General features: G+C 39.6%; 1 protein-coding gene across 2 annotated transcripts in view; it reads left to right on the top strand.

Moving 5' to 3' along the window:
* The first annotated feature begins 1,998 nt into the window (after positions 1 to 1,998).
* The window catches only part of IL33 (interleukin 33), a 42,557-nt gene continuing 20,580 nt past the window's right edge, over positions 1,999 to 23,975 (top strand). Inside the window, exon 1 of one of the 2 annotated variants that reach the window (XM_053579013.1) lies at positions 1,999 to 2,320. The gene's annotated coding sequence lies outside the window, so the exon portion shown is untranslated. The remainder of the gene's footprint in view (positions 2,321 to 23,975) is intronic. The other variant, XM_053579009.1, reaches the window with a different exon arrangement.

The raw sequence follows: 23,975 nt of genomic DNA, 5'->3' as shown, positions 1-23,975 counted from the left end.
TCCTGAATGTGATGCAACAAAGGAGGGGCATGTGTGCTAAAAACCTAAAATGTAGCTGTTCTGATTTGTCCTGTTCATCAATGATTGCCACTGTTTAAGCCTGTATTGGATGATCTCTGTTCTGGGTATTGGGCTGTTCTCCAGATAGTTTTAGGACATTTGAGTTGGGAGCTGGGTGAGATCCTCTCCACAAAGACTGGCAATGGAGTAATTTTTCTGCCCAGGGTTTCCCCAAATAGGTGAAAGTGGCAGCTGGGTGATAATATCTAGGCAGTGGTTATGGGTTCGCAGGCTATGGGTGTTCACTTCAGTCAGATTCTAGTGTAATGGTGGCTTGAGCTGGGGCATCCCTGGCAGAGTGTTGAACAGTTCTTCTGGCCCTGTGGTAGTGGTAGATACTTGAGGTTGGGGTCTTGGGGTCCAGGTTTGGCAATGGAATCTCACAGGCAGTGTCCTGGGCCTGGCAGGAGCTCAGGAGCCACAGAGACAGATCCTCAACCTCCTATGTGACAGCCTCAGGTATGGGGCTAGGGAGGAGCCAAAAGCAGAGCTTTGGAGCAGGACCTCAGAACCAGAAGCAGGGTTGTGTGGGCGGTGAGCTGCTCTGACCTGGAGGGGGTAGAGGCAGAGCCAAGCAGGCAGCAAGCTATTCAGACCACAGGCAGAGGCAGGGCTAAAAAGGTAGCAAACTGTTCCAAGATGGAGGGCAGAGGCAGGTTCCTGCAGGCAGCTGGCTGTTCCAGTCTTGGGGACTGTCAATGCCAAGTCACAAAGGCAGGGATTTGGTTCCAGTAGCCCCGGTACCATGGACTTCTCTCCATTTCCCCCCCCCCCCCCAAGGACTTGCTAAAGCAGTCACCCAAAGCTTCTCAGGTTGGAGCCTCTAGCACCAAGGAACTCCTCTGCTCAGATCCTTTTGTGCTGGAGGAGAGAGGCACTTGGCTTCCAGTCACAGGGTATGGCTCAGCAGAGCCTCCGCTTAGTCTGCTCCCTCCCCAGCTCATTAGGGGCAATGGGAAGGCCACTGCTGCAAAGCTGAGTGCTGTGTAGACCTGGCGCCATGTACCTGAGAGCAAAGGATGGTGTCAGCTGCAGAAACCCAGCATCTCTGCCACCAGATCCTTACTGCACCAGTTGCCTGATGCAATGACTTGGCACAGACTCTGAGTATCTCCCTGGTCCTTCCAGACAAAGGACTGTGGTGGAGGAAGCACTTTCACAACCCAGCCATAGTGCCTGCAGGGCGAGCACAGTGCCCCCATGCTCTATCCTCCTGTTCTTCCCCACATGTAGATGCCACCCCACAGATCCCTTCAGTTTTGTTGAATATATCACCCTATCACCTTCTTTTCCAAACTGGGTGTCCCATGTTGTTTCTCTGTGATTTCATAATTTTCCTTCTGAAAAAAGCCATCTGTAGATAGGTAGCTGTCACCAATTTACGCTCCTTTCCTTAAGAACAGCATGTTTGTGGGCTGCTTCTACTCTGCCATCTTCCTATCTCTTTGACCCCTTTTATTTTCACTTATATTTATTACAGATGCCAAAAGAAATGGAGAGAGGGTTAAGTAGGTGCAAAATTTATCATTAGGTAGAAAGAAATGGAATCTACAGTGCAGAATTTGCATTTGTAATAAAAGTAGTATCTTCTGTGAGACTTTGAGATGAATGGAAGAGTAGATAACAATGGGTGGGGCAGGAGGCCAAGTCAAGTAGGCTGAGATGCACAGAGTATCTGAGAGATTTTATTTGCAGATGAACTGCATATTACTGATACACAATAGGGGACTACAAATTCCTATTACAAAGAAATTTGGAAGAATAAACTGACCTCTTACAAAAGATTATAAATTAAGAAATCAGTTAGCCAAAAGTGAAACTATAAATGGCATTTCAACGTGAACAGTGCTGAAGTTAACCTTAAGAGTTCAATTCTGAAGGGAGCCAAGATACAAAGTGTGGGGGCAGAGGAAAAGTGGGAACTTGGCAATGGGCAGGGAAAGGGGGTTGCATGGAAGATAATTCTGATGCAAGATGGATGTAAAAATGAAACCACAGAACATAAAATGTATAATTGCTGGATTAAACTCTGAAGATGGAGACGGAGAGAATGCAGGAAGCCGTGAATCTTTGAATACAGGATTGTAACTCTATTGGCTCTTGTCAAGGGATTAAAAGCCTGCTAAAATCTCACCCACCCAGATCTTCTTTGTAAGGCCATCTGGTCCTCTGCCAAACTTTTGGTAATAAAAAGAGTCTGCAGACTCTCTGAAAACGGAGTTTCAGCTTCCCAGAGAAGAAATCGAAACAAGATCACAAGGTAAGATGAAATATCCTGTTTTCAGTTTTTTTACTCAGTTTTTTTAAAGTACTATCTTGAGTCCATGGAGAGCTGGCTTTTATTTCTGCAAAATAAATGATTAAACCAATTTGTTATTATCATTGCTGACAGAAGTAAAAATTGATGATAATAGTTGCTACTAATTCATAATTCCATTTTTATTTCCTTTGGTGATTTGTAAAATTATTAATAAATTGCTAAAATCGATTATAATATTCTTTATAGTAAATATTCTCCTTCCCCTCATGAAACTTAATAAAGTTAATAATTGTACTTCATACTCCCAAGGCTAACTCAAACCTACTTGTAATTGCTTAAAAGTAGTCTTCAGTAAGAGAGGGACAAATAGAAGAACTGAGAGGTACCACCCCCTCAAAAATAAACCATTGTGTTAGAAAATGAAGAATTTATGTTGTTGGCCCAAATAAATAAATGAGGCAAAAATCTCAATCAATGGCGGTTTGTTAAGCCAAATTTGAGAGCATGCCTGGGAAAAACACAAAACTATAGACATAACTGTGCCTGTTTTTTCCAAAGCTCGATCTGGAATTTCTAGTTTTGGCAGAGAAAAGAGTAGGCGGTTGGAGGTAGTGAGAAAACAATGGTCTCTTGTGAGACCCTGGGAAATCTACATTTTACTAGGATAAGGCAAATGTTAGAAGACCAAAAGGGGTGGGGGGAAGCATCAATTATATAGATGTCCTTGGGTAAGGAGAAGAATGTTTGATCCAGTCTTGTCTCTAATCTGCTACCTGTGAAGATAAACTTGTAATTCACGATTAGTGCGGAATCAAACAGACTTTAGTTTCATGAGCTAGACAAAGCCTGAGGACCTAAAGTTACAATTTGCCTGTAGTTGCTTATGGGAGGTCAGCCAGGAATTTCCTTGAGGAATGATCTGTGAGACCAGTTCTTCAGAAATGCCTGAGGCTTCTTCTTTCCCCCCTTTGCATAAGAAATTGGAGCTGTGGCCCTGAGATTTTTATTTTCTTTTTACAACAGCCTAAATGGATAAATTAATTTTTTTTTTTTTTTTTTTTGCTACTATTCTTCATTTAGAGGCTTTCCTTTGAAGATTTTGAAGATTGGTTTCTCTTTATTCCTTGCTTCCTGCCTCCTGGCAACTTTTACTCTCACACTTTTCTCTGCCTGATCTTTCCATATGTGAATACATGTTAATAAGGAAAATGGTACAAAATCCAGAAGTATGTCTTGTGGATACCCACAAGTCAGAGCCTTGAGCATGAAGTACCCAGGGCTCAGAGTGGCTGGATCTTCCTCTTACTCACTCTCCTATAGCATGCCTCTTCAGCTAGAATCACCCTTCTATAACACCCTGAGGTCTCATGTTTCCAGTATTCTTACCTATTACTTCTCACATTCATCTTTGGAATATTTTATGCTCCTCTTTTGATTTCCTCCCCCAAAGTGCACATCTCTTCATTCAGAAAACTTCAGAATCCTCTATTTTCCAAGGTTTAGAGTGCTTGAATAGAATCACACAGCTACTCAGTAGTCTTAAGCAGTTAAGAACTCTTAGCACAAAGCCTCACTCTCCTCAGCTCACATTCCACATTTTCTACATTCTTCTCTGATAGTATTACAGAAAGAAGAGTCCATCAGCGCCTGCCACTATTAGCCAAATGCAGAGATGGGAATTAGGTCCAACAAGATTTATTGTCAGAAAGCCAGCAATCTAAAGAACATCAAGAGTAGTCTCTCAAATCTATCTCAGTTACAATTCTAATAGTTTTTATAATAAAATACCGAAAAAGTAGAAAATTTTAACTTTATTTAAAAGAATCATCAAACAACTTAAAGTAGCCTTTACTCTAACAATGTAACAATACTTACCATAAAAGTAACCTTTACTTTAACAATATAACAACACTTATTGTCTAAGTGTTACTAAGTCCCCCAAAGTCTTTTGAGATAAACATCCTCACAATTATGGGAAAGCTTAGCTAGATACTAAGGGAAGGTATGTGGGGAAAGAATGTGGGCTGAGAAAACTAGGTCAGCTCTACTGCTTCAGTATAGCTTCTCATACTCATATGAATGTTGGGGTTGGAGGGCAATGAGAATGGGTGAATGATGGGAGGCATAGAAGGAAGAGAGGTATCCCACATGATGGGGTCTATGGGGAGGTCGGATTGAGAGAAAAAAGGGGTTGTAGGGGAGGGGTTAGAGAGGAGCAGGATGGGTAGTGAGAGGTGGGAGCTGGTGGGAATCATCAGGGTTGCTTCTAAACTTGAGAGGATATCTCTGCCTAGTAGGGGAATGCTGCATGAAGGAGTGATAAGGAAAGAACGTGAAAAAGTGTCCAGAAAATGAACACCACAAGGGTGTAGTAGTGTGAGGGCATAGCAAATTGTCAACAATACCCACCACCAAAATCTCTGTTGTAAGAGATGCTTATAGTAGGATAGGGTGGAATATATGAACACAATATCAATCGGAAAAGAGAGTGGATTACCTTCCACTAGCAAAGATACCCAGAGTTCAGTCCTCGTGACTATCCAAGGCACCTGCTGACTCTCTGGGAACCATCACTCTTCAGGTGCCAAGCCCAAGAGGTCAGGGAACTCAGCCAGGTCCTGGGGGTGACTGCGAACTCGAACCTGGGCAATCAGACTTCCAGCGAGGACCTCCACGGGCTGGACATAGCTTTGGGGTGTGGGTTGGATTTGGGTACTGCTTGTCCCAGTTATCAGTTATGCCACACTTGAAGCACATGCCTGGGGGAGATTTTCTTTTTCTGGACTGTCTAGAGGAGTTTCAAGAAGTAGCCAAGATTTGGCTAATGGCAGAAGCCAACAACTGGAGCTCTTAGAGGCCTCTTCTTGGTTATTAAAGACCTTGAAGGCCAGGTCGATGAGATTTCTTTGGGGGATCTGAGGGTTCAGGGGGAATTTTTGAAGTTTTTTTCAGATATCAGGTGCAGACTGGGAGATAAAATTCATGAGTCTACCCTAGTTGCTTTCCAGCAACACGGCAGTATAGCGGTGAAGGGCTTTGTTAAGATGGGCTAAAAACTGGGTAGGATTTTCATCCCATTTCTGGGTTATTTCTTTTAGTTTGCCATAATTCATGGCCTTATGAGCTTTTTTTTTTAGTCCCTCTAAGAGACACTGGTCCACATGGTTACAGAGGTGGACCCCAGGAGCATCAGTTAGGTAATTCGGATTGGGGTCTTCCCAGGGAACAGCCCTACTGCCCTCTGGCAGGGTTTGGTCTGCCCTCCATATATCGTCAGCATGAATCTGGGCCTGAGACCAGACCTGCTCCCTCTTCTCTGAAGTTAGGGTGGAGGTGAGGATGACATATAAATCATGCCAGGTCAGAGCATATGATTTGGTTAGATACCTAAATTCTTGAGAGTATTTTGTGGGATCTGTGGAGAATAAATTTAGTTTCTGACGTATGTGGGAAAAATATGAGAGAGAAAAGAGGATATGAACCCTGATGATACCTTCCATTCCTACAACCTCTTGGAGGGGGTATAGAGGTTGTGGTGGTCCAGAAAGGGAAGGCCCAAAGGTGTGGCCAGATCTAGTATGGGGTGGGGAAGCTGAGTCCACCATCTTGTCTTTCCCACCCAGGTCCACCATCTTTTCTTTTTTGTCCACTTGCAGCAGAAGGCGGGTGGGGGGCAGTGAAGATAAGTGGGATAGGATGAAATTCTGTAGGTAGAGAAGAGGTTAAGGGAGTGGGGCTGTGGAAGGGTGGAAGGGGGGGTTATCTGCTGAGTCAAAGGAAGACAATGGAGAATCAAGGGGTTCAGGGAAGGCTGGTTTGGCCTGTGCAAGGAAAATTTGAGAGGGTTCACGAGATGAACATAAAGAAGGAATATTTTGGAGGAGGAGGAAGGCCTGGATATAAAGGATTTCCAACCATTTCCCCAGTCTTCCAAAGTAATTGTCCAAGTCAGTGAGGATTAAAAGATCAAAGGTGCCATTTTTAGTCCATTGTGAACCATTGTCTAGTTTGTACATTAAGGCCAAGCAGTATTACAGAAAAAGATGAGGCATTTAGGTTTAAGGTCAGGATAAAGGTGTAGAGTTAAGGTGGAGGTGAGTTAAGAGCCAGCTTAAAGGCAGTGCCTGTAGCTCAGTGGGTAGGGTGCCAGCCACATACACCAAAGCTGGCGAGTTCGAACCTGGCCCAGGCCAGCTAAAACAACAATGACAACTGCAACAACAACAACAACAAAATAGCCAAGCATTGTGGCAGGCACCTGTAGACCTAGCTACTTGGGAGGTTGAGGCAAGAGAATTGCTTGAGTCTAAGAGTTTGAGGTTGCTATGAGCTGTGACACCACAGCACTCTAATGAGGGTGACATAGTGAGACTCTGTCTCAAAAAAAAAAAATGCACCAGCTTAAAGCTGAAGAAGGGGGAATCCATAACTGAGCAGTCCCCATATTGGAAACTAGAGGTAGAAAATAAATAAGGTTAAAGCAAGGATGAAAAAGGAACTTATGAGGGGGGAGAGGAAGGAAGTAGCCAAGACTGGGGCCAGACAGGTTACCAGGCAGGTTACCAGGTTTTCCTGAAGGACCTTTACCAGCCAGAAAAGAGTAGTCCAGGCCCATGGGAGGGTGTCCCCAGGCATGAGGCACCGGACAGGTGAGTCTGATCCACTGGGGTTACTATTAGAGTTTTTTGGTCCAGATTAGAGAAAAGGAAATTTTAAAAGGCTCAGAGAGGGGTTGTATATGAATGCTTAAAAGGGCTAGAAACGGAGGAAGAGGAACAGAGGAGTTGGAGTGGAGTTAAAAGGCTCAGAAAGGGGTTACAGACGAATGCTCACCTCTAATGAATGGATGAATTCTGGATGGGGGTCGGAGGGGTTTCCACATTTTTCTTCATCTCATTGAAAAAAGACTCTGTCTAGTTGGGAATGGGTTTGATGCGGTGTATCTCAGCCCCCTGAGGGGACTTCTCCTTGTCCCGGGTTCTCAGCACCAAAATGAGAGGTTAAGGACCAAAAATTAGAGGTTATTCCAAGATAGGAACAAAAGGAAGCAGAGTCCAGGTTCTGTGTAAGCATCATGTGACTTTATTCACTTGAGTGCAAGCGTGCTGAGTTCAAAAAAGAAGTCAGCATATGGGTTAAGGTGGATGGGAATATAAGAGTTCAGGGAGGTAGGGCTGACACAGTCATTTCTTCCTTGGCCAGATGTTCTTTCCTGGGCCGCACGGTTCTATTTGGGTGGGTCCCTACATTTGGCCCTATCAGAAAGGAACTGCTACTCCTTCCCAGTATCTTCCAAAGGGTAAGGACACAGAACTTGCAACTAACTCAGAGCTTAAAACTAACTTTGGGAAATAGGTGTGAACTTCAATTGTGAAAATTACAGCTCCATCAAGGAATTAAACTATTAGAGAAAAATATTGCAGAAGGAGCAACTTTGGAAGAAAAAAAGTGTGTGTATCTCAATGAATATTTATCCCAGTAAATCTGAAAGCATGAAGTTCCTTTGGGAGATGTGTGTGAGACTATGACAAAATCAAGGTATCTTGTGCTCAAAACAAGTTGAAATTTTGAAAAATATAGTGGGAATCAAGCATCAGTTGGAATTCTTCTTCTTTGTAACTCAATTTGTGGCAAGGACATTTAGAAATATTTAAGACCACAAATAAACTCTTTGAACAGCAGAAAGAAACTGACCTTAATTGATATTGGGTTCAAAGCCTTCAGGGAATTGTGGTAGAGATTTGAGAAAGATTGTATTAACCCTAGATCCCAAAGTTAGTAAATTTCAGATCAGAGATTAAAATCCAGGGCCAGATCCCATTAAGAAAAAATGGACTCAAAAGTTAAGAATGATTCCAAAACACTTGGTGCATCCATAATTCACTTTGTGAAGTCATTTTTTGATTCAAAGTTTCCATCACTTTTGAAGTATATTAGTGAAATGACATTAAAACTTTCCACCTGTTTTCTTCAGCGCTATGTTTACTGAAGGGAAAGGGTCTCTGCTAGCCAACATTGTCTTATGCAATTTCTTTTATCATTCCATTGCTATTGCCAGAACCAGGAGTCCACCCATAAACTTGGCTGGGTACTTTACTTTTAATCAGCACCCAGTCTACATTTAATTCTCCTCCACTTTTAACATCTCATAAATTAAATGATTGTCATAATTTTCTCTAGCAGTATTAGTGTATCTGAGACCTTTTGCAACTAAAAGAATGTTTTTTTCATTATTTCCCTTGGAGTTCCTAGGAAAAGATTCAATATTTTGTTAAAGAGTATAACAGAACTTCGTGGTTTTGCATGTCTGCTGTGCTCAAATCTCAACCACTCTTAACTTCTTAGCCCATTGGCTTATCAGCTATTACACTGTTTATAGTTTATTTTTAAAGAGGGGATTATATATTTTCCCACTTTTCTTTCATTTGGGAAATCATTATATCCAAACATGAACTTCCTCAAACTTGAATTTATTAGTTCCAAAATTTATCTTTGCTGAGGTTTTATTTTTCCATTATTTGTATACATACTTTATGTATTATCTGTCCACATTTTTTAGCAATCCTATTTAACAATACTTGATCAGAAGCCAGGAAAACTGCTTCATATTGGTAAACTGTTATTACTAGTATTATTAATTTTCCTTGAATAGTATTTCATTTCAAACTTAGAAAAAAAAAAACTTCGGCTATAGAACCAGGTACCAATATTCATTCTGATATAATTGGTTGCTCTCTTTAGCTTCCTATTTTTCCTACCATAGGAAAAAAAAATTCATATTATTTGAATATATGTGTGGTATTATTTTCATTAAAGAGTATGCACATTTTTTCTTCACTAACTTACTCAAAAGCCATATGGTTTCTGAAAACCATAATCGTAATTGTTAGAATGTGACAATTAATTATTAATATAATAAATGGGATGGTATCATTCAAAGGAGTATCAGCTATTTTACAAAGTAAGTATAGACGCTCTCTTGCCTAAGAAGTGACAGGTAATGCTTAGATCTGGCTGTCCAATTGTTATTACCCCTCATTATAACAAGTGAAAAGATTTCTGCTCAGCCCTGTGAGGCTCATAAGAGCAGACTCAACATTTAGAAGCATAAAAGTCATTTGTTTTGTGATGTGAATTTAGAAAAAGTATTTTTAAGTCTTTATATTTCTTAATTCATAAAAATATGAAAATTACATAGAATTCCATTATTTTGTTAGCATCCATTTTTTCCACTAGGCATTTGTGTCAAAAGCTTGAAAAAGGGCATCTGGATTTAGACCCATTGGTCTAAACTACTATCTATGTGGAACCATGCAGTAACTAGTAACCTCTGTATGGTCATTCTTTGTTATGTCTAAATAAATTTTTGTGTGAGTTTATCTTTTCTATTTTCTGATATATCATGCTTTTTCTGTCATAGATAATATTATATTGATTTTAATACACCAATGTGTATTTGCATGTTACACTAAAATTTTCTTTAAAATATAACATTAAATGTTAAAATGTTTAAATAATTCAACCTTGAAGATATTAAGTCAATTTCCAGAATATATTAGTTCTTTGCCACTTCATTTTAGGGTTTAGAAAAGGTCAATGTAGATCACATTTAGACAAAAAAAAAGAGAAACTGTATCACTTGATAAGCTGCAATATGAAACAAAATTGAACACAGCTTAAAAAACACAAGGACACTTATTGCTCACTTACTAGAAGTCTAGAGTTGGGCAGTCCTAGAGTTAGTGCAAAAAATCAAGCATATCACCAAAGACCTAGTGTATTCCCACCAGTCTGCTCTGCCGTCCTCAGAGTGTCTATGTTCTCTCCTTTGTAGAAAACTTGGTTATATCTCATTGGCCAAATCTGGGTCACATGATCATTCCTAGACCCATTATTGGCAGATAGAAACAAGATGCAATGGATGGTATACATTTCTGCATGGCTAAATTTCTCTAGGGAAAGAAAAGATTCATTGGCTAAGAAACAACATTCATCCTCAGTAACTTTCGGCCTCTTTTAATGCCTAGAGAACTCCAACCGTTTTTATTTATTTTTTTTTTTTTATTTTTTTTGTTGTAGAGACAGAGTCTCACTGTACTGCCCTCGGTAGAGTGCCGTGGCCTCACACAGCTCACAGCAACCTCCAGCTCTTGGGCTTAAGCGATTCTCTTGCCTCAGCCTCCCGAGCAGCTGGGACTACAGGCGCCCGCCACAACGCCCGGCTATTTTTTGGTTGCAGTTTTGGCCGAGGCCGGGTTTGAACCCTCTACCCTCGGTATATGGGGCTGGCGCCCTACTCACTGAGCCACAGGCGCCACCCCAACCGTTTTTATTTTTAAAGACTTCTTATCTATACCTGAAAAAAATAGCCAACTCTTCTAAAAATTACCCTAAGGATTCTGCCTTAGTTTAAAAACCACCTCAAAAATCCCTTTTATCACTTCTTAGCCTTTTGGCTAAGATCAAATGTACATAGTTAAATTCCTTTGTCAATGGAAAGAATCCAAACTCTTAATAATTTAAAGAGGTTTATTCTGAGCTGAATATGTGCAACCATAGCCCACCCAGACAACCATGCCCAGGAAGCCTTGAGCAATGTTCTCACCATGGCTGGGTTATAGTTTAGTTTTGTACATTTCAGGGAGACAGAAATTACATGTAAACTGTAATTCAGTCAGTACATGGAAGGCATATATTGATTTGTCTTAAAAGGCAGGATATCTTGAAGCAGGGCATTATAGGTTATAGGTAGGTTTAAAGATTGTTTGATTTGTAATTGGTTAAAGAAATGAAGATTTGTCTAAAACAGTGCTTTTCAACCTTTTTTTATCTCACAGTACACTTGAACCTATGTTAAACATCCACAGCACACTTAAATTATGTTGATCAAAAGAAAAAAACAGAGTTAAGGAAGGAATATACTTCCTGTGCTTTGAACTTCTTTTAAAAATAATTTAATTAATGATCTTCAAAAATTTTTGTGGCACACCTAACTGGTGTGACTTTTCACAGCACACCAGTTGAAAAGTCACTGGTTTAAAAGCTTAGAATGTTTTTATTTTAAGATAAGTAAATCTATTAGTGAGAGACAAGCCACAAGATATATTCTGGACACATACTCATACTTGAGTGATCTTTAAGTAAATCAGTGACCTATGGTTTAAGCTTTGTTATGTATAACTTTAGGCCTGGAATGAGTTACAAAGGTATGATACCTCCAAAAAGGGAGGGGGACATGATGAGCCATGTCTGACCTCTCTTCTCATGGCCAGCAACTCAGCTTTAGGGCACTTGTGGAATTCCCTTGGCCAAGAGGGGATGGAGTCGGGCAGCTGGGGGGATTTAAAATTTTATTTTTGTTCATATCCCTTTAAACTGATTTTTAACTTTTATAGGACATAAAACTTCATCTTTAATCAGGCATATCAGATGTTCTTATTTAGTACTAAGGTCCATTCCCTGTCTGACCATTTTCTATTCAACCTAGTTCTTACAACACAAGTGTTGACACCTTTTTATTTTTTTTTAAGACTATGAAATATAGTACTTATTTAATTCTGTCAATGAGTCTCTTTGACCACCACACTTGAAAGTATGGAATGGATATACAGATAATTTAAAATTCACTGACAGTCTTCTCTTTCCCTTAACCTAAACAAAAAATGCTAAATGTTATTGACATATAACAAATAATTATACAAAATGCACATATTGTACAGCTTAATGAATTGTCACAAATTGAACTATGTAGCCATATCAGGAAATTATAATAGAAGAGTGAAAGAATCCTAGAAACCTCCTCATGCCCCCTTCTAGTAACTACTCTCTATCTCAAAGATAGCCTTTATATGCTTTCCAATATCATATATTACATTTGTATGTTTTGAATTGCATAAAAATGAATTTATATACCCTTTTGTGTACTGCTCCTTTCACTCAACATTACATTTGCAGGATTCATCTGTGTTGTTGCCCTTAGCAGTAGCCTTTTTATTTTCATTACTGGTTAGAATTCCTCTAAATGAACATACCACAATTAATCTATTATAATATAGATGAACATTTGTGTTGTTTCTTGCTTGGAGATATAAGATTGAGTCTGGTATGAACATTCTCTTGCATGTCATTTGGTGAACATTTTTATGTCCATCATTCATGTGTAAGAATGTTGCAAATCCTTGCTAAGATACAGTGTTTTCTGTCTTTCTCATTTTAGCCATTCTGATAGGTAGTTCTCCTTCAACTTTAATACATGCTTTTATTTTTTTTTACCTTTCCTAGAAATAGTGTTCTGTCAGTCAGGATGAACCTGCATTTTCCCCCCAGACTTGAGTTAAATTAGGCAAACATGCTTTGAAAAAGTAATATCTTCTGTAGGATAGTGATTTTGGAGGTGAGTCCTCTGTTGTATCCCAGTTGCAAGGCAATACTTAGAGAAAAAAACAAAACATCATATTACGTTTGGGTTTCAGAAAAAAATGGTCAGGAATAACTTTTCTAAATGTTTGACTATAGTATAATTTTTTTAAAAGCTTAACCTTTTAACCTCATGATCAAAAAATGAGTTTTTACAGACTTTTGAGTAAACATACCTTAAGAAAATTTAATCAGGTTATTGTTGAATCATTACAAACTAATAGTAATCTACTTTAGGCTTTGGAATTTGGTACTATTCCCAGAGTCAATATTGACATTAATGGGCAAGTTCTCATTCTCAATTAAGCTATGTGTTTTGGTTGCCTTGTTGCCAACTGCAGAGGTTCACACACTTGTTGGCATATATTTGTGGTGCATTATGTCCAGAAATAATTTTTCCATACACACGAGCAATATTATTTTTTCATGAATTAACAAGGGTGATAATGCAGGGTGTCCCCAAAGGCATTATACATAAGGAAAATGAAATATTGTAGCTAAATATATCTTTATTTTCAAAATATTCATTACAAAATTTTACAAAACATTTACAAAATATTCTTTAGGTGTTGGCCACCTCTTTCTTCACATACACAGTCTTCTCTCTCACTCCTGGTGAGCACATTCCTGTTGTTATATGAGTTTGTCAATTTTTCCTATGTATGGAAACTTTGGGGACACCCTGTACTTTGATATATCAATATCACCTACCCTGGAAAATTATCTTTCTTTGTAGACCTAGGGTATAAACTTTTTAGAAAGCAAACTGAGACAGGTCTAAAGCAGTGAACAGAAACAAAACAAACTGGATTTTTTTCTCCAGTTGTGTGAACTTATTTATGACCTAGTCACTCAGGTCATATGAGTGCTGTGTTTTGGCACCTGCTTTTTCCCTGTGTTTTTCTTGACAAACCCTTTGTAACACTGAGATTTGCTTCCACCCCTCTTTACCTTGACATCTTCTCCAGAATACTATGCCAGAACTGATTTCTATGACTCAGTTTTTTAATTTCATTATCTAAAACTGTCTCACTCTATCCTCATACTGTTTTATAAGCTTTCTGAGTCCATTTTTAAAAACACACATACCAAGAAAAACAAAAATGTTACAGATTCTATGAACTTTCCCTTACACCATAATTTTGTCCTAAAACCATGACTTACCTGGATTTCTGTACTGTGACAGATCAGCCTCTGTAAGAGAGGACTCCAGGTTACTTGATTCCTCCCTTGTCTACTTCATCCTATTTGCTGTAAGATTAGGGAGAGGGAGAAGGAGAAGAGGAAGGCACAGGGTGGAGGAAGAACTTTCGTGTTTTCCAAGGATGGTACCTTTTGGGTGAGCAAGGAGCTGGTGCTGCTGCTGGTATAGGAGCCCTGGGAAAGAGGAAGGATGGGCTGAATGAGGAAACACAGGAGCAGAGGAAAACCCTGGTTGAATATACCCTCTTCTTTTTATTTTTTTAAGAGACAGAGTCTTACTTTATTGCCCAAGATAGAAAGCAATGGTGCCATAAATAGCTCATTGCCATCTCAAACTCCTGGGCTCAAATGATCCTCCTGCCTCAGCCTCCTGAGTAGCTGGGACTATAAGTGTGTGCCATCACACCTGGCTAATTTTTTGTTGTTCTATTCATTCTCTCTCTCTCCTCCCTCCCTCCCTCCCTTCCTTCCTGCCTTTTCTTTTCTCTCTCTCTCCCTCCTTCCCGTCCTTCCTTCCTTCTTCTTTTTTTTTTTTTTAACAGGGTCTTGTTCAGGGTGGTCTTCAACTCCTGGCCTCAGGCAATCCTTCCACTTCAGCCTCTCCAAGTGCTAGGATTATAAGTGTGAGTCACTGCACCCGGCCACTAGCTTTAAAGCAAGGAAACTGAGACCTGGATAGCTTAAGGGACGTGGGGGGAGAGAGAAAATCCTGGATCTAAGCTTAGGAATGGGAAGCTTCTTTAAAAATGACTATAGGTCTGGTAGCATAATTCTTCCTGCTTTGTTTTTATCTCTGAATAATGTATATATAAATCAATAGTGATCAAAACAGCATGGTAAGGGCACAAAAACAGAGAGGTAGATGTATGGAACAGAATAGAGAACCAAGAGATGAACCCAGCTACTTACCATTATTTGATCTTTGACAAGTCAATTAAAAAACATTCAGTGGGGAAAAGATTCACTATTTAACAAATGGTGCTGGGTGAACTGGCTGGCGACCTGTAGAAAACTGAAACTGGACCCACACCTTTCGCCATTAACTAAGATAGACTCTCACTAGATTAAAGATTTAAACTTAAGACATCCTTATACAAATACTAGAAGGAAATGCAGGGAAAAGTCTTGAAGAAATCGGCCTGGGCGAATATTTTATGAGGAGGACCCCCTGGGCAATTGAAGCAGCTTCAAAAATATACTACTGAGACCTGATCAAACTAAAAAACTTCTGCACAGCCATGAATGCAGTAAATAAAGCAAGCAGACAGCCCTCAGAATGGGAGAAGATATTTGCAGGTTATGTCTCCGATAAAGTTTAATAACCAGAATCCACACAGAACTCAAAACGTATTAGCAAGAAAAGAACAAGTGATCCCATCTCAGGGTGGGCAAGGGACTTGAAGAGAAACTTCTCTGAAGAAGACAGGCAAACACCTACAGATACATGAAAAAATGCACATCATCCTTAGTCATCAGAGAAATGCAAATCAAAACTACTTTGAGATATCATCTAATGCCAGTAAGATTAGCCCACATCACAAAATCCCAAAATCAGAGATGTTGGCATGGATGTGGAAAAAAGGGAACACTTCTACATTGCTGGTGGGAATGCAGACTAATACGTTCCTTTTGGAAAGATGTTTGGAGGACACTCAGAGATCTAAAAATAGACCTGCCATTCGATCCTACAATTCCTCTACTAGGTATATATCCAGAATACCAAATATCACATTATAACAAAGATATATGTACCAGAATGTTTATTGCAAGCCCAATTCATAATTGCTAAGTCATGGAAGAAGCTCAAGTGCCCAACCAATGAATGGATCAATAAATTGTGGTATATGTACACCATGGAATATTATGCAGCCTTAAAGAAAAATGGAGACTTTACCTCCTACATGTTTACATGGATGGAGTGGAACATATTATTCTTAGCGAAGTATCTTAAGAATAGAAGAAAAAGTATCCAATGTACTCAATCTTACTATGAAACCAATTTATAGCTTTCTTACAAAAACTATAACCCAATTATAGCCCAAGAAGAAGGGGAAAAGGGAGGGGTAGAGAAGGGGTGAGGATGGGTGGAGAGAGAGTAATTGGTGGTACCACACCTACGGTACCTAGGGTACATGTGAAATTTACTAGGTGTAGAATGTAAATGTCTTAACACAATAACTAAGAAAATGCCATGAAGGCTGTGTTAATCAGTTTGATGAAATATTTCAAATTGTTATGTAAAAGCAGCACATTGTACCTCATAATTGCACTAATGTACACAGCTATGATTTAATAAAAAAAAAGAAAGAAAGAAATAAAAATTACTATAGACTTGATGTACCTCCTAAGTATGTGAGGCTTGAGGAGAGGCATAAGAGGAGAACAAAACAACAATTTGTACTGACTAATTTGAAATATTTGGTCACACTAAAACCACAGGCCAGCCAGAAAATCAGCTTTTGAAAGTGCTTTAGATTCTAAGCAAGGTCACATTAAGAAAGAAAGAGAGAGAGAGCACATTGACTCAAGAACAAGACAACTTGAGAGCAATTAGGCTGAAGCACATGACACTGTTATTTCCATAGGTCAAAAATGGTGAAGTAGTGCCAATTTCATAGAGCTCAACCTGGGATTCTAGTTCCACTGCTCTGTAGGTCTTTGGGGTTTGGGCAGACCCTCACATCTGTCCAGTGGGTGGTGCCTGCCTTAGTTTATAGGGTTTTTGCAAGGACTGATCCAAATTACAGAACATTTTCTAAGTGCCTGCTATGTATAATTTCTGAGAAACAAAGATGAATAAGGCACAACCCTTGTTCCCAAGGAGCTAGCAGTCCAATGAGGGAGATAGGGAAACAAACAGCAGGATATGATAAGCAAGTGAGGAAGCAATACAATCAGCTTGATTGTGAGTTGTCAGGGAGATCAAAACACTTGAATCAGGCTCCCACGGTTAAATACAGGCAGTTAGGGGCTACGAATGAGATAGGTTCTGTAGGTTTATTCCTAAGTTGTATTTGTGTGTAAGATGAACACATACATTTACCTATTAAAAACTAATAATTAAAAAATATTATTATAGCCTCCATTCCTAAGTGCAAGTTGTATGTTGGATGTTTGTAACTTGGGGACTGCCTGTAGAAACTTCCCAGGAAAAAGGAAAGAAGCATCACTCATGAGAGGAAGAGTCTGAGCACAGGCATAGAAGTGTAAATATGCATGATGAATTGAGGACCAGTAAGCAGTATAGTGGATATAAAATGCAGAGAATGTGGAGGGAGGTGTAAGGTTAGAAAGGTTCATGGGGCAAGTAGTGCCAGTGTACAAAATAATTAGATTAAGACTGCATTCAGGAAAACCACAGAAGAGCATATAAATGCTTTATAAATTCTGTTTACCTTAAAGACATAAAAGAAAGCATGCCTAAAAATTCATATCATCCCTACCCTCCTCTCACAAGGGGTTTAGCCTGAGTCATAAATTTATTTGCTAGATTTCTTTATAGAGTGTTCTCTCTTCCTAGGAGAAGTATTCTCTCTCCGGGGTCCAGGTAAATGTCCTGGGAGAATTCTCAAACTGGTGGGGGAGTAATTCAGTTTGGGTGGGGAAAGTGCTGCCTCATTTTTCCTGATCCTTCAACCTTCCCTTCTCTCATTATCACTTAATTTGATCTCTCCCAAGGAAGAAGTGAAACCACTACACCCAAGGAAGCAGATTGGCATGAACACCCTTCCTCTGCCCCCCAGTTCTGCTCACCTACAAAATCAAGCTCAGTAATAACTTCCATTTCCTCTTCCTCCTACCAGCCAGGCCCAGTTCGGGGCCACTACCTTCTTCCAGTAATTTTTCCAGTACCCAGAAATAGGTTTGTGTGATTCCACCATACCCTCACAGACCCTCTTTCAGTGCAAGAGCATGCAATCTTAACAATGTGTGAATGAATTTAAGGCCCAGGAATTCAATTCCACCCCATTTACCTATGTTCCCCATGGACTAAAAGAAAGATCCAGGTGAACTTAATATTAGACTCTGGATTTGCTACTTACTACTTATGTGGCCTTTTGTAGGACAATCTTGGAGCCATTATTTCCTCACAGCTATGAGGAACACAATCAGAGATAATATATGCAAAACATATGGTTTACAAAAGATGCTCCAAACACTGTAGCTGCTATCATCATCACCACCACCACCATTATTAAGCATCTGAACTAATGAAGACTGCTTGTGGGTCTCATCCTTTCCTTCTATTGCTTTACATCTGCTCCTTACATGGCACCAGAGCACTATTTTAAAAGTAAAAACCAAATAAATTCCCATAGTACTTAAACCATTTCTTTGACTTCCCTTTGTGTTTTAATAAAACCCCAGCTCCCTTCTCTGACCTCCAAAGCCCAGTCCCCTTCAGTTTCCATTCTCATTCTATTGTGCTCTGCCCATGCTCTGCTCTGCTCCAGCCATGCTCCAGCTCTCCATTCCCTATCCATCTCAGGGCCTTTGCCCTTGGGATTTTCTCTGTGCAGTAGGCACCTTCTGTCCCTTTCCTTCCATGTGTTCTTTGAACCCTTTGGGTGAAGCTTAACTATCACTGTCTCTGGCTACACTACCGTAGTACCACTCAACTTTATCTTACCAGCCTAATTTTTATTTATCACTGTTAATTAATAATATATTTTATATGACTATTTGCTCAGTATATGTCTTCCCAATGGAGAGTGAACTCCATGAGGGCAAGGCACAACTTGCTTTGTTTACTACTGTATCTCCAGCACTGGCCCGATATTAGACAATGGATTTGACTTATCGCTATTTTTAGGCAGCATCACTTATGGCATCAAGACCTTAGGAAATTTAGGTTTTCCTTAATATGATTAGCAGTTGTGTTTTATTTCAAAGCATTTAACTACTTTCTAGGACATCAAAGTTCACAAAATTCTTCTTTTCTGTATCTAAATTTTCCATAATGAGTATGGATTTTTAATAAAAATTTCTCATAAACTCTGAATTTTAACAAGACTTATCATGGGAAAACAATTTGACTACATTAATTTATTTTAAAAATAAGATTCGATTTTTCCTCAGCCTTTTGGCTAAGGTCAAGCCCAAAATCAAAATTCACAGTAAGTAAAGAAAGGCAAATAGCCAACTTAACATTCCTTTTTTTTTTTTTTTTGAGACAGAGTCTCACTTTGTCACCCTTGGTAGAGTGCTGTGGCATCACAGCTCACAAAAACCTCAAACTCCTGGAATTAAGCAATTCTCTTGCCTCAGCCTCCCAAGTAGCTGGGAGTACAGGCACCTGCCACAACCTCCAGCTGCAGTTGTCGTTGTTTAGCTGAACCCGCCAGCCTCGGTGTATGTGGCCAGTGCCATAACCACTGCACTACGGGTGCCAAGCTGCAATTTAACATTCTTAAGGGTATCCCTATCCTTTTTTTTTTTCACTTTTTCAACAAGTTTTTATTAGTAGTTAAGTCATGATTCAGAATCATCAGGCACCTACGTCCCGCTCTGCTATCCTGGAAGAAGGACGGAGGACAGAGGAGAGGGTGCAGCCAGTTCAAATCTTCCCAGGAAACGTGCCTTCTGTCCGACGGTCATCCCAGGCCGAGACCTGGGTAGTTTTGCTAGCAGTTTCTGGTCTGGTTCTGGTTGGGGAAGCGCCAGTCAAAAGGGGCAGTCTTGTAGTTCTTGATGTCTTCTGCCATGGTGCTGACCCTGAAAGACACCCCTGAAGCACCTCAAAGCTCAGTGTGACCCTCAGCAAAGACACCAGTACCGGACAGGAAGCGGAATTAAGACCGGCCGGAAGCAGAGACAGGCAGGGAATCTGTATCCCTATTCTTAAAGAGGAAAATTGTCTGACATATCATGTAAGAGCAGGTTAGTAATTAAATAAATGATTTTCCATCTGATCAGATGTGCAAATATGACAAAGTAAACTGAAAACTTCCATAGTGTCCCATGGATTAATACTGATGGAACCTATACTCCCTAGCATGTAAAGAACACTTAGTATTTGTTGAATGCAATTTTCTGGAAGCCTTCTCCAGCCAAAGACACAACCGCAGACCTTTGCTACTTTGAAAAGGACTAGATCTCCTATATTTTTTGTGGTTGTTACTGCTCAGAGGTGAATAACCAACTAATAAAAATTTCTATTTAAGATACTATATCTTGACAGATTAAAAGCTTCTTTCAGGTTTTTCCCCTAATTTAAATATATGTCATTTCCTTTGGAATGTTTGCCACCCACACACATGCAAACTCCTTACCCTCTTCCTCCTTTTCCTTCAAAAGCTCCTTCTATTTCCTTTTATTATCTGAAATGTGACTTTTGGTTGGGCTTGTTGGCTCATGTGTATAAGGGTAGCACTTTGGGAGGCTGAGGCAGGAAGATTGCTTGAGACTAGGAGTTAGAGACCAATTTGAGCAAGAGCAAGATCTTGTCTTTACAAAAAATAGAAAAATTAGCCAGATGTGATGGTACATGCCTGTATTCTCAGCTATTTGGGAGACTAAGGTAGAAGGATTGCTTGAGCCCAGAATTTTGAGGTTGCAGTGAACTGTAATGACAAACACTGCACTCTAACCTGGGTGACAGGGGGAGACAATGTCTCTAAACAAACAAACAGATGACTTTGCCTTGGCGTTGCCACTATTCTCAAAATGCACTCCATTGCCTTGTGTGCAAATTTCCCGTGGCCAGTAGAGAAAGCATCACATTTCTCATTTTTCATAGCCCTTTCTCACTCCAACCTTAGGGCCAACTACTTATGCTGACCTCTCTCCTTTTTGGTCACAAGGGTACCCTGAGTTCCTTCTCTGTTCACTGTAGCCATTGCTGTTGTCACCCTTGGTGACTTCAGTGCCTGTTTTGATGACTCTAACATTTTCTGACAGCTTACTCACAAACCTCATCCTGACCTCCTTAACATCAGAACATCTGTCTCTAAGATAGGGAACACTCAAATTCTCCCATTTATGAACAAACTCCCTTATTGCTACTTCTTCCCTTCCCACTTTTTAAATTCTTCTTTAGCCGGGCGCGGTGGCTCACGCCTGTAATCCCAGCACTGTGGGAGGCAGAGGAGGGAGAATCGCTTGAGCTCAGGAGTTCGAGACTCGCCTGAGCAACAGTGAGACCCCGACTCATGAAAAAAATGGAAAAACCCAGCCGGGCGCCGCAGCAAGCGCCTGTAATCCCAGCCACTTCCAGAGGCTGAGGCAGCGGCTTGCCCGCAGCCCGAGTCTGAGGTTGTGGTGAGCTACCACGCCCACTGCACTCTGCTCAGGGGCATAGGGTGGGACCCTGTCTCAATAACAACAAAAAAAAGTAAAGAAATAAAAAATAAGCAACGAAATAAAATAAAAAAAGCCAAAAATAAAATAAAATAAAACAAACAAACAAAAATAAATAAATTCTTCTTTAAAACATTTTTTAATTTTGGTAAAATATGTGTACCATAAAATTTATCAATTAACCATTTTTTAAATGTATATTTCAGTGGCATTCAGTATATTCACATTGTTGTGTAACCATTACCACCCTCCATCTCCAGCACTTATTTTTATCTTCCAAAACTGAAACTCTATACCTACTGAACAATAATTCCCCATTCCTCAACAAATTCTTTTTTATATTCTCCATGGAGCTGTTTCAGTCCTTTCCCACTTATTCTCAAAAATTCAATCTATGCTTATTCCTCTTAATCTCTGTAACTCTTTCATAACCTACATTACTAGGAATATTGCAGCCATTTACAAGACCCTCAAGTTCATGTCCCTACACCTTAACACTTCACGCCTTCTCTGATTCTCCCACTGTAAAACATCAATAATAATAACAACAATATAACAACAATAATAAACATGTATTGAGTTTCTACTATGTCAACTACTGTGCTAAGGGCTTAAACATACCTACTTAAAACAACTCATTGAAGTCTCACAACTCAATGAGTTCAAACTATTATGAGGAAAATTATGACATTATTATGAGTAATATAATAATTTTTATAATGAAGATTATGATGATGAAGAAATTGAGACTTTATAGGCAGCAAGGAACTTGCCCAGTTTAGCCAGCTAGTAACCAACATCTTCCCTTCTCCCCTTTACTCTATCAAGATACTATTCTCTTTCTTTGTTTCCTTTCATGACCATAGAAAAGGAAAAGATCTCACTTCCTCCTTTTCTATTCTGTGCAATCCACTGTAGTTTGAGATTCCCACTATACTTAAATGATTCTCTCCAAGGTTTCTAATCTCCAACTGGGTTTCTATAGTACTCGTTGCCAGCTGTCCTACTTTTTTTGAGACAGTGTTCTCTCTGCTTTTCTTTCTTTTTTTTTTTAATTAAATAATAGCTGTGTACATTAATGCGATGATCATGGGGCACCATACACTGGTTTTATAGACTGTTTGACACATTTTCATCACACTGGTTAACATAGCCTTCCTGGCATTTTCTTAGTTATTGTGTTAAGATATTTACATTCTACATTTACTAAGTTTCACATATACCCTTGTAAGATGCACCGCAGGTGTAATCCCACCAATAACCCTCCCTCCCCTTCCCCCTATTCTTAGGTTATAACTGGGTTATAGCTTTCATGTGAAAGCCATAAATTAGTTTCATAGTAGGGCTGAGTACATTGGATACTTTTTCTTCCATTCTTGAGATACTTTACTAAGAAGAATATGTTCCAGCTCCATCCATGTAAACATGAAAGAGGTAAAGTCTCCATCTTTCTTTAAGGCTGCGTAATATTCCATGGTGTACATATACCACAATTTATTAATCCATTCGTGGATCGATGGGCACATGGGCTTTTTCCATGACTTAGCAATTATGAATTGGGCTGCAATAAACATTCTGGTACAAATAACTTTGTTATGATGTGATTTTTGGTCTTCTGGGTATATGCCTAGTAGAGGAATTATAGGATTGAATGGCAGATCTATTTTTAGATCTCTAAGTGTTCTCCAAACATCTTTCCAAAAGGAATATATTAATTTGCATTCCCACCAACAGTGTAGAAGTGTTCCCTTTTCTCCACATCCATGCCAACATTTCTTTCTGGTCTTCTTTACTAAATCTTTTTCCTCTTTTATCCCTTAAATCTAAGATACCCCTGAATTCCATCTTTACACAGCTTTCTCTTCATGCTCTACACCTAATCAAGACAATCTCTCATTCACTTCCACACCGTCAGACAAGATGTCATCATGTCTTCACAAATGAAGAGCAAATCCATATGGCTAATTCTGACTTCCCACAGTTTCCCTGCTGAAATTTCCTTAATTATTCCTCAAATACTTCAAACTCCATCTGCTCCACATCAAACTCTTTCAGTATTCCTGCTGGTGAAATTCCCATCTGAGTTTCCTCTTATTAACCACTGGAACTATCTTCACTTCCCCCCTCTACCCGTCTTCCCATCTTTCCCAGTCTGGAGCCAGTACACTCACATCCAAAAAGAGCTATGGAGGCATTGTGGAGATATACCTCTGAACGGGGAGTAGGAACTTAGTTCTAATCCTGACTCAGCCACTTGGTGACTGGCTTAGTAGAACTAAAATAGGTATCTCTGGGACCCTTTCTCAGCTCTCATCACTCCATCCCCTCCTCATGAAACCCACTTTTGCCCTCACTCTTTCCTCACTGCTTTTGCCTCGGCCATTTTAGTTGGCCTCCTAACTGATCTTCTCGCCTCTCTCTCCTTTCTTTCCTTCTTCTGGATGATGCTTCGCACAAACATAAAATAATATTCATTAAACACACTCTAGATGATGTTTCTCATTTGCTTTGGAAACTCTCAAAAGATTCCTGTTTTCTATGGGATAAAATTCAAACTCCTTACTTTAGCACTTATAAGCCCTCTGCATACTGGTCCCAACTTAATAAGTGAAACTTCATTTTGTCTGAATTGGATTACAAATGTAATTGGGATATTTATGGGAGAGAAATCTCTAACATTCTTTATACTAAAAGTAATAGTGAATCAAATATTTAAGTATAAAATATAAACAATAAA

Source organism: Nycticebus coucang, chromosome 2 (assembly GCF_027406575.1).
Source record: "Nycticebus coucang isolate mNycCou1 chromosome 2, mNycCou1.pri, whole genome shotgun sequence".
In the NCBI taxonomy this organism is placed as follows: domain Eukaryota; kingdom Metazoa; phylum Chordata; class Mammalia; order Primates; family Lorisidae; genus Nycticebus; species Nycticebus coucang.
This window is presented reverse-complemented; position numbering and strand designations above follow the sequence as displayed.